Raw genomic sequence first — 9,803 nt, 5'->3', positions numbered from 1 at the left:
TGAGGTGTGACCCAGTTATGTCATGAGCAGCAAGTCTCACAGAGGGAAATAGTCTGGAGCCCGGCCAGGGCGGTAGAGAAGACACATGGTCGGTGAGGACGGGATGCTCTCACTACAGCAGGAAGCAGCCTCCTAGCTATGTGCCATCTTGAGAGCTTGTGAAAATGCCAAAGCTCGGGGCAGGGACTGCTTGTATGTAGAGGAGGTGACTCTCTGATGACGATTCAGGCTCTCCCCACTAAATCTATATGAGATCCATTTGATTTAGGCACCTGGGATTCCTTTATTGAGGAATAGAGACTTTTGATTCTATAGCTGGAGTAACCTCTCACTTAAAGTGCAAGACCCCTGGTCAGAGAACATAAGTTTATAATTAATCGTATCAGGCAATTTACATGACTGATTGCACTTCAGAAGAAAGGTGGCTTTGGGGTCCCCATGCACCTCCAAAGCCCCCTCAAAGACACAGATACATACTTCTACATATTCTCTTAATGTTTCTTATGTTATGCATTTGCCTAGAATCTTACCATGGCTAAGTTCTAGTCATTTCTCAAGATAGAGCTCAAAGCTTAGACACCTTGTGAAGCTTTCTCTGATCCCCTGTCATGTTACCTGGTTTGTGTTTATCCTTCTTTGTGTCCTTAGAGTGTGCCACACGTGCTTCTACTACTGTGTTACACTCTATTTCCACACACTCTTCCTTTCAGCTATGCTCATAAGCTACACCATTATGGGGAAAAATCATTTTGTTTTTAGGTTTTAAACATTTGTTTTTGATGTACTAAATTTACAAAGGCAGAAGCCTAGTTCTGAGAATAACCTTCTTAAGGTTAATGATAAAGGAACACAAGACATCTGTATGTTAATTACTAGCGTTTCTTTTGTTCTACCTTTTTCTTTTTTAAAGACTTTATTTATTTATTTGACAGAGACACAGCGAGAGAGGGAACACAAGCAGGGGGAGTGGGAGAGGAAGAAGCAGGCTTCCTGCCGAGCAGGGAGCCCGATGCGGGGCTCGATCCCAGGACCCCGGGATCATGACCTGAGCCGAAGGCAGATGTCTAACGACTGACCCAGCCAGGCACCCCTCTTTTGTTCTACCTTTATTTCAAACTGGCATTTTTATGACATTGTTCTGGGTGTCAATGAACTGCAGGTCCCAAGTGCCATCATGCTACTCTGAGCCATCTCGTTATATAAGGAGAATGTCTCAATATAAGGAGAATGTCTCACACAAAAGGAACTCATGGAGACTTGCCAGTGGGATAGAGAACTCTCTAAACGGAGAGCAAGTTTTCCTTTTTCCTGAGTCAAAGGTTGCATAGCTCCCTTCAGAGATCTGTCCAGACTTCCAGATGGCCTGGAGGAGTAAGACTTACATTACAAATATTCAGAATATAGCTACTGCAGTGATTTATGCAGGGAAGAGACAGCCATTGAGATGGCTATGCGTGGGGGAGACATTCCACTGAAAGGGGAAGGAAAAGGAGTGATCATAGGGAGGGAGGGAAGATAAGCCATTATCCCATCCCTTAGATTTTTTTTTTTTTAATGATCAAGGATTTTTTTTTCTAAATTCCTTACGTTTGAGTATCATTACAGAAAATGTAATAGCACAGGGTTCTTTAACATTATTTTTTCTTTGCTCTTGATTTCCACATGAATGCTGTTAACCTTAATACCAATGGAGGATCAGGGTTTGATTTTTTTGTTTGTTCTTTGCAATTTTACATATATTGGTTAAAAAGGCTGTCAGCACTAAAGGAAGTATGCCCCCCCCACTCCAGTTTGTGTGGGATAGGGGAGTTGAACCTATGATACCCACTCTCCTAGTGGCCATCTTTTCCCTAAACCAGCCCCTCTATGTCCTACGGGGCATGGATATATGTGTTTTAAGTCCGGGTGCAACTCCTCAAATTGTGTTTCTGAGATTTTTAGGAGTCCAAGGCCTAAACCTGACTACATCAGCAATACTAAAGTGCTAGTCATAATTGATTCTCCTAGACCTCCAACTATGCCAAATCTAGCTATTCCACTAGCCAACCCATCACACCCTCCTCTGCATAGTTAAGCACACTTATCCATACACCATGCATTGAAATGCTTCTAGAATGGATGTGTAAAAGGAGCCCCTCGGCTCAAAGGTAGTAGCCAAGAAAGTCCCATTCTAGGTACTCAAGTCCCTTGACTGTCCACATGCATAGATTGTTGGAAGCTCAAATCTTACCTGGCTTGAGTTTTGTCTCAACTCCTGAACTGAGCTTTTGATCTGTGCCTTAGCCCACCTTTCTGGACATTGAAAGGAAAGAAAAATTGTTCCTCTACCCATCAAGGTCTTCTAGCTGGACTAAGAATTGTGCTATGGTGAGCGCTGTGAATTGTGCAAGACTATTGAATCACAGACCTGTACCTCTGAAACAAATAATACATTAAGAATGAAGGGGGAGGGAATCGGAGGGGGCGATGAACCATGAGAGACGATGGACTCTGAAAAACAAACAGAGTTCTAGAGGGGAGGGGGGTGGGTGGATGGGTTAGCCTGGTGATGGGTATTAAGGAGGGCACGCTCTGCATGGAGCACTGGGTGTTATACGCAAACAATGAATCATGGAACACTACATCAAAAACTAATGATGTAATGTATGGTGATTAACATAATATAATAAAAAAAATGGGGAACGAGGGCTAAGTTAAGAGGCAATGCAAGAAAGCACATAGTGATTTAGATGAATTTCTCTGGACAATGATCTTTCCCCTGTGTAACCTATTTTTAAATAAAAGTTGTGTAAAAAAAAAAAAGAATTAAATTTACATGAGACAGACTAACAGGAGAAAAAAACCCAAAGGCTTATTACCTGAGCACAGAGACCTAATAATGACATTGAGACCTAAAGAAATGACCACAACAGGCAGTTTTTATACTTTTTATACAAAAAGACAATAAATTGGTGAGGAATTGACAGGACAAGAAAAACTTTGGGAACTTAAATTAGTAAGGATTATTATTATATATATTTTTTGAGAGTGTGTGTGCACATGTGCTTGTGAGCTGGGGGAGGGGCGGGGGCAGAGGAAGAGGGAAAGAGAGAATCTTAAGCAGGCTCCACGCCCAATGCAGAGTCCCACCCGGGGCTTGATCTAACAACCTGAGCTAAAAATCAAGAGTTGGACACTTAACCAACTGAGCCACCCAGGTGCCCCAAACTAGTAAGGAATTTTAAGCAGAATTTGGTAACGCATTAAGTAAAATAATAATGTTTGTTTTCTGCAACCTTATTGGCTCTAAATTTCCTATCTCTGGTGATAGGGATGTCTCTTTACTTCCTGGTACAAGAAGGGTACCTTTCACATAGGAGATGTATTTCTTTCAGGGGAGGAAAAGAGGGTCTGAGTGTCCTTGTACAGGCTTTCTCTTCGGTAACTTTTATTTGTTTATTTATTTATTTAGATTTCTGTATTTTAGAGAGAGTGAGAGCAAGCTGGGGGAGGGGCAAAGGGAGAAGGAGAGAAGCAGACTCCCTGCTGAGGGTGGAGCCCCACTTGGGGCTTGATCCCATGACCCTGAGATTATGACCTGAGCCAAAATCAAGAGTCAGATGCTCAACCGACTGAGCCACCCAGGCACCCCTCAGTAACTTTAATTTAAAATAATATACCGAAGTGGCACATTTTGGAGTGGCCTGCCCTTGGCCTCTACATCACATCTCGCCTATCAACATAGAGAATTTTTTTCTTAGAAACTAATCTAAGTTCCATAACAACCAGTGAAGGAGAGAGAAACAATTGGTGAGAAGAGTAGGTCACAGTATGGAAACAGGAATGGATCGGTGATATTTCCTTCATTCTGAAAAATACCCTTGTTTTCTACATTTTTGTTTCTGAAATCACGGTATCCTATAACTAATAATTATATTGAATGCTTAGAAGGTTTTTTTTTTCCCCTCCTGAAAACTTTCCTTGAATTAATGTTGGGTTCTAAGAATGAAGAAGTATGACACATCAGTAGTATTTTGGTTACATTGATCCCCTAGCCTAAGAACATTCAAGTGTGTTGTACAGCCGGGAAAACTGAAAAGAGGAGAATCTAAGAAAGTCTGAGGTCAGTCAGGGAGCTTGGGGCCTGATTTTCCTTTTGTCCTCCAATTCTTTGATAAGCATTTCCTCTGAGCATGTGAGTCTCCTTGCTGGTGGAGCATCTTGCATGCCCAAGGTGGCTTGCTTTATGTTTGACATTGAAATTAGTGGAGGCTGTGTCTGAATTCAATATCCTGCTTTCTTAGGATGATCTAAGCCTTTCCAAGCACAGGTAACTAACAGCTATTCTGTTACTTGCCTTTTTTTTTTTTTTTTTTTGCATATTTCTTATATCCCAGAGCAAGCACCTCATACACATTTTATAATCTAATTCTCATAACAAACCTATATAGTTTTGACTATGATTTTTCTCAATTTTACAGCTAGGGCAGCAGGCCTAGAGATCTAGAGATACTCAGTAAATTACCTGTCTTTGCAAAAGAACTTTGTAGGGAATTTAACTGTCTGTCAGTCTGTGAAGTCCATCTTATTGAACAGTCATTATCCTGAATCACAATAGATTTTACACTACCTTAATTGGATGTTGTTTAGATGGATATATTCTCAATCACTCTTGTGGATGCATACTATGTATATTATTTATCAGGGACTTTGTTGAGAACAGGTTGAGATCTGGAAATATCAGGAGTCCCCAGAGGATGGGGAGCAAATGTTAGAGAAAGGGGAGGGGTGAGCTTCAGTCCTGGGTCATAATTAGTTGTGTGTACAGAGGGAAGGAAGCCCCTACAGTCCCTACAACTAAGAACAAGGAGGACAGAAGGTCACCCAATACGTTTCCTGTTTTCAGACAGCTCCACATGTAAGCTATTCTGAAAGCATTTATGTGGAATTTGAAATGAAAATGTAGCTGCTTAGTCTTTAATAGAAGATAAACAAAATGCAGGAGCCTGTGGGTTGAATCTGAGCAAGGTACCTTTTTTAAATGCATCACACCAGGGGGTGATCTCATATTTGAAAGGGCTTAGAATATACACAAAGACTGTATTTTGACCTTGACTAATGCCAGAGAATGCAAATCCCCCACAGCAAGAAACCCACACCCAAGTATATAAAGAAAGGAAAAGGAAAATGAGACATAAATGAGCTGCATTTTGGTTTTTTGTAACTGATGCCTCAGACTGATGAGCAAAAAACCCCACTTTCATCCAGGAATGCTGAGATCTATAAGGTGTGTACAAAATGCAAAAATGCAAAAGGTATTCTTCCTAACACTTCTTTTTAGGCTGCTTGTCCATGGGGTGACAGGAAAGAAAATGTGTTTAGGAAGGAAAAAAAAAAAAGCATCACCCTAGGATCTTAGCTCTGCAACACTTTAATTCCTTCTCACAGTGACAGAGACCCCAGCTGATGCTTTTGAAGTTAAGTTTAATCTAAGAAAAGATTTGTAAGCTTTTAAGATCATCTCTGGGTAGAAAAGCTGTATCAGGATTTTTATTATTATTTTTTTTAATCTTCTGAACTTCACTGCACAAAGCATTTGGAGACAAGGGAAGTGGAGGGCATTATTAACTGGAGGAAAAATGATGACTTTCCTTTTTTGTCCATTCTTAATAAATTATGTGCTTTCAGCTAAAATAAATGGCCCTCGGTGTTCGTAACCATTTCACACTTCATGTTAACTCTTTTTGGTTGTTCCTCAGCTCTACGTGACCTAGGTTCTTTAGGAAGGTTAACTTTTATTTTTCTGTGAGATAATCTAGAGCTCTAGATAATGAAGATTATCCTCTTAAACTAGGGATAAGAAAATGGATATAGGTAACCTGTTTTTCCTCTGATGCTCTGAGTATAATCATAGTTGACATTAGTACGGATTGCAGCTTTTGGGGGGAGATATTGCCCAGTTATGTGTTGCTAATTGTTTAACAATAGGATTTCCAGGAAAAACAAAAAAGAAAAAAAAGCCTGATCACCGTGTTTGTCAATTTCCACTGTGTGAATACTCTTACCGGCACTGATTTCAGTCTACCACTGCTTTAACAACTGGCTTGAAAGTTCCTGAAGTTTTACCAATCGACAGCCAGATGGGCTGGCTTTGACACCACACTGACTTTATCTCTCTTAATTATCCTGCCCTCTGGAAACCCTGTCCTTCAAAACTGGGACAGTTATTCTAATAAGCAGTGGCTACCACCATCATCACCACCACAAAAATATATTAAGTCAGGACTAACTATTACGCCCAGCAATACCTCACTAGAGACTATACCCCAGCTTTACTGGTTGTGTTCACTTGTGGGCCACAGAGGAGAGAGGGTATTAAAAACATAAGCCAGTTCTTACTCTTAGATATCTATGAATAGTATTCAATTTATTCTCTTCCCTTTCATGGGTTTGTCAAAAAAAAAAAAATTGACCAACTTAAACAAAAGTGATTCCCTTTAACCAAAAGTCTGTGTATTTTGGCAGGAAAATTGAATGTGTCCATCATTGTACCATTCCAGCCCCTGAGTGTCAGCTTACATTTCATGAAATGCTCTGTCATACTTTCTGCCTGTCACTGATGTCTCTCCTTCCTGGTCAACAGCCAAAAAAGAATACAAGATTCATACTCAGCTAGTGAGACAACCTGTAGATTTGGCTTTGACCTTTCAGACCGTAGTCAGTCTTCTTTTTTTTTTTTTAAAGATTTTATTTATTTGTTAGAGAACCAGTGAGCATGAGCAGGAGGGAGGGGGACAGAGGGAGAAGCAGACTCCCCACTGAGCGGGGACCCTGACATGGGGCTCAATCCCAGGACTCTGAGATCATGATCTGAGCTGAAGGCAGATACTTAACCAACTGAGCCACTCAGTCAGTCTTTATCATTAGGTTTGTTTAGGAATGGAGCTGACATGCTCATTGGCACTCACTTAGTAGTCAGCTAGGGCAAATAACATTGATACTCTCCCTGTTGCTAGGTGGTGCAGAGGGAGTGATGAAGTCTGCTCACGGTTAGACTTCAGGCAGCTTGGGGAAGGTGGATATGGTTTGGCAATGGTGACTTCTTGGTTGCCATCAGATCCATAAATAGGCAGAGAAACCTTTAGGGAGAAATTGGAGATTAAGATTGCATATGTCAGCGAAGAGTAATGTAGCTGAGGCAAAACTTCATCTCTAGTCCTAATCATTAACAGGCACAACACCTCATTATCTTTTAGCCTTGGACCCGGGATTATTACCCTGGTAACACAGCCAAAATATCCGGGCATAAATAAGTAGAGTGTATACATATATAACACCCTGATAGGATGACAAACCCATCCTGGTTTGCTCTGGGATTTTCTGTTTTAGTACTGAAAATACCGTGTCCTGGAAACCTCTGCAGTCCCAGGCAAAATGACCCTTGGTCACCTGATAGCCGGAGCATCAGGAAGATAACACTTTCATTGTAAGTTTATGTGGGTGTATGAACTTACTGAAATAGCTTTTCCAATCTGCTACCTATCCATTAACATTTTGTGATTTACAAATGTTTAACCAGATCTTCTCCATCTGGTTGTGCTATTATTAAATCCAAATATTTTCATCTTGTCCACAAAGAAGTCATGTGGGGCTGGCTTTTCTGAAATCAATATGTGATAGGCAAATATGTTGGTTGAGCATTTTAACAGGCACATCAAAAATGGCATAGAATGTCATGAAATGATAGTTTTGGAATTTTGACAGAAACTGAAGTTTCACTATTCAATAAAATATATAATTGGCCTCTTTTTTATTCATCTCGTTTTCATTTTCCTATCACTTTGGTAATTTTTATTTTTTTATTTTTTAAGATTTATTTATTAGAGAGAGCATGAGAGCGCATGGCGCACAAGCCAGGGGGAGGGCCTGGGAGAAAGGTCGAGAGAGAAACCCAAGCTGACTCCCCAGTGAGCACAGAGCCTGACATGGGCTCAATCCCAAGACCTGGAGATCACGACTGAAATCAAGGGTCAGACGCTCAACTGGCTGAGCCACCCAGGCGCCCCCTCACTTTGGTGATTTTTTTAAAAGAATATGTGACTGTGATTTTGATAGATCTGGCCTTGAATTTTGCATTCTTTACTTGCCCAAATCATTGATCTCCTTAAGTTCCCATTTACTCTGTAAAAACATCCTTGGCAGAGGGCTTAGGATATTTCAGTGAGATAATATACATGAAGAATCTGACCCCTAGTAGATGATCAATAAATATTCACTTCCCTGCATTTTTATTTTTTTAAAACAGCACTACTTTGTGTCCAATATTCCAGCCCCCCTCTCTGTGTTCATAATGATAGTGGTTCTCTAACCATGTGGATCAGCAGCTGCTGTGGAAGATACTCTTATAACAAAAGACAGCAGTTCATACAACAAAGCTTCTGTTCTGACAGTCCTGACACAGGATGTGCTAATAAACAAATGTATCTGGTTACTGTCTTAATAGGAGGCTAAAGATGGGTGCTCAGTGCCCAGTGTAAGTAAAAATGTACCTACTTAAGGTATAATAAAACTTTGATGAGGATAATGAATCTTTCATGTTCATCCTAAGCTATCTTTGACTATTTTTAGATACCTGCGCACCTTGACAAAGTGACTCTAATCATAGTAACCAAAGTCAAGCTGCCAGTCCTGATTGATGAGTCATTTGGCTGACGCGGCGAAAGTTAGCCAAAATTAACTCTCAGCATATATGTAGAGTCAGTAATGGAAATTAGTGTGGAATTCTAAATATAAAGACTAAATATAAAGAGGATTTTGAAGATATGTTTAAGTTCTTACAAATTTCCCATTTGGCAGATGAAAAAATAAGTATCAGAAGTGGTGGTCTCAAAATCAAACAGAATTTGCAGGCTTTAGGACAAAGAATAAAACTCTTGACATCCTAGTCAAGACTCTACTGTGTTGCCTATATTAAGAGAAAGATTCAGGGAGGGACTTGAAAGCAATGTCTTTTCTCCAACATTCAGGGTACATTGTTGTTTTGTTTGTTTTTAGAGAAAAGATATTAGGTGTTTGTTTATATTTAATAATTGTTACATATAGGGACACTCATTAACTGGATGGAGGGAAAGCTCTCACATCCCACAGGAAAGTTAGGTTACTCTGCTAATTGTTTTTTTAGGGGCTGTTGCCTCGTTGATTGGGTGCTTGCTCACTCCTGTAGATGGCACTCTTGTGTGATGGAAATCTCTTATCTCGACCTGTTATAGTAATTGCTTGCTGTTGATAACTCTTTAAACACACCCAGAGAAGTAAAAGGAATGCCTGTTGGGGAATATCGGGGTAAGAACCCTTTCCTGACAGCACCAAGAAGATCACAGATCAAGTGACATTTGTCACTATCTCAGAAAGTGACTCTGTCTTGAATATTGCTCTTGGATTTATTAAAATAGCCAGAAAAATATTTCAATTAGCAATAATTGCGCCTCGGATAAACCTCATTGGCTACGATACTGCCACTGCGCAAAGCTTAGCCAGAAAAATATTTTACAAACTCAGTTAGTAAAGGAGATTGTACTGCATCTCCTCACTGATAGGTATGACAAAGTTGTAATGAGGCCTGCGAAGATAAAGAGAAAAGGACAAAGGATTTGTAGCAGAGCCATTCAATGGGGGGAAGAAAACAAACTAGACCAGAGAAAGGGTCAGGCATTGTTTTCTGTTCTGTTCTTTTTAAAGTTTTCCTTCAAATAAAGATCTCCAGGAGGGATTTTAAATCTCTTGTCGAAGGATCCCTGAGGCTTGTATCAGTTTAAATCTGTACG

The 9,803-nt window shown here is 40.2% G+C and overlaps 1 pseudogene; it reads right to left on the bottom strand.

Annotated features, from left to right (window-relative positions):
- Positions 1-9,386: 9,386 nt before the first annotated feature.
- Positions 9,387-9,509, bottom strand: LOC112835396 (U4 spliceosomal RNA; annotated as a pseudogene).
- Positions 9,510-9,803: the final 294 nt, after the last annotated feature.

Source organism: Callorhinus ursinus, unplaced genomic scaffold (assembly GCF_003265705.2).
Source record: "Callorhinus ursinus isolate GAN/ISIS: 27379988/994484 unplaced genomic scaffold, GSC_fseal_2.0 scaffold11, whole genome shotgun sequence".
Taxonomy (NCBI): domain Eukaryota; kingdom Metazoa; phylum Chordata; class Mammalia; order Carnivora; family Otariidae; genus Callorhinus; species Callorhinus ursinus.
The sequence above is the reverse complement of the archived record's forward strand: the minus strand, read 5'-3'. Positions and strand labels throughout refer to the sequence as shown.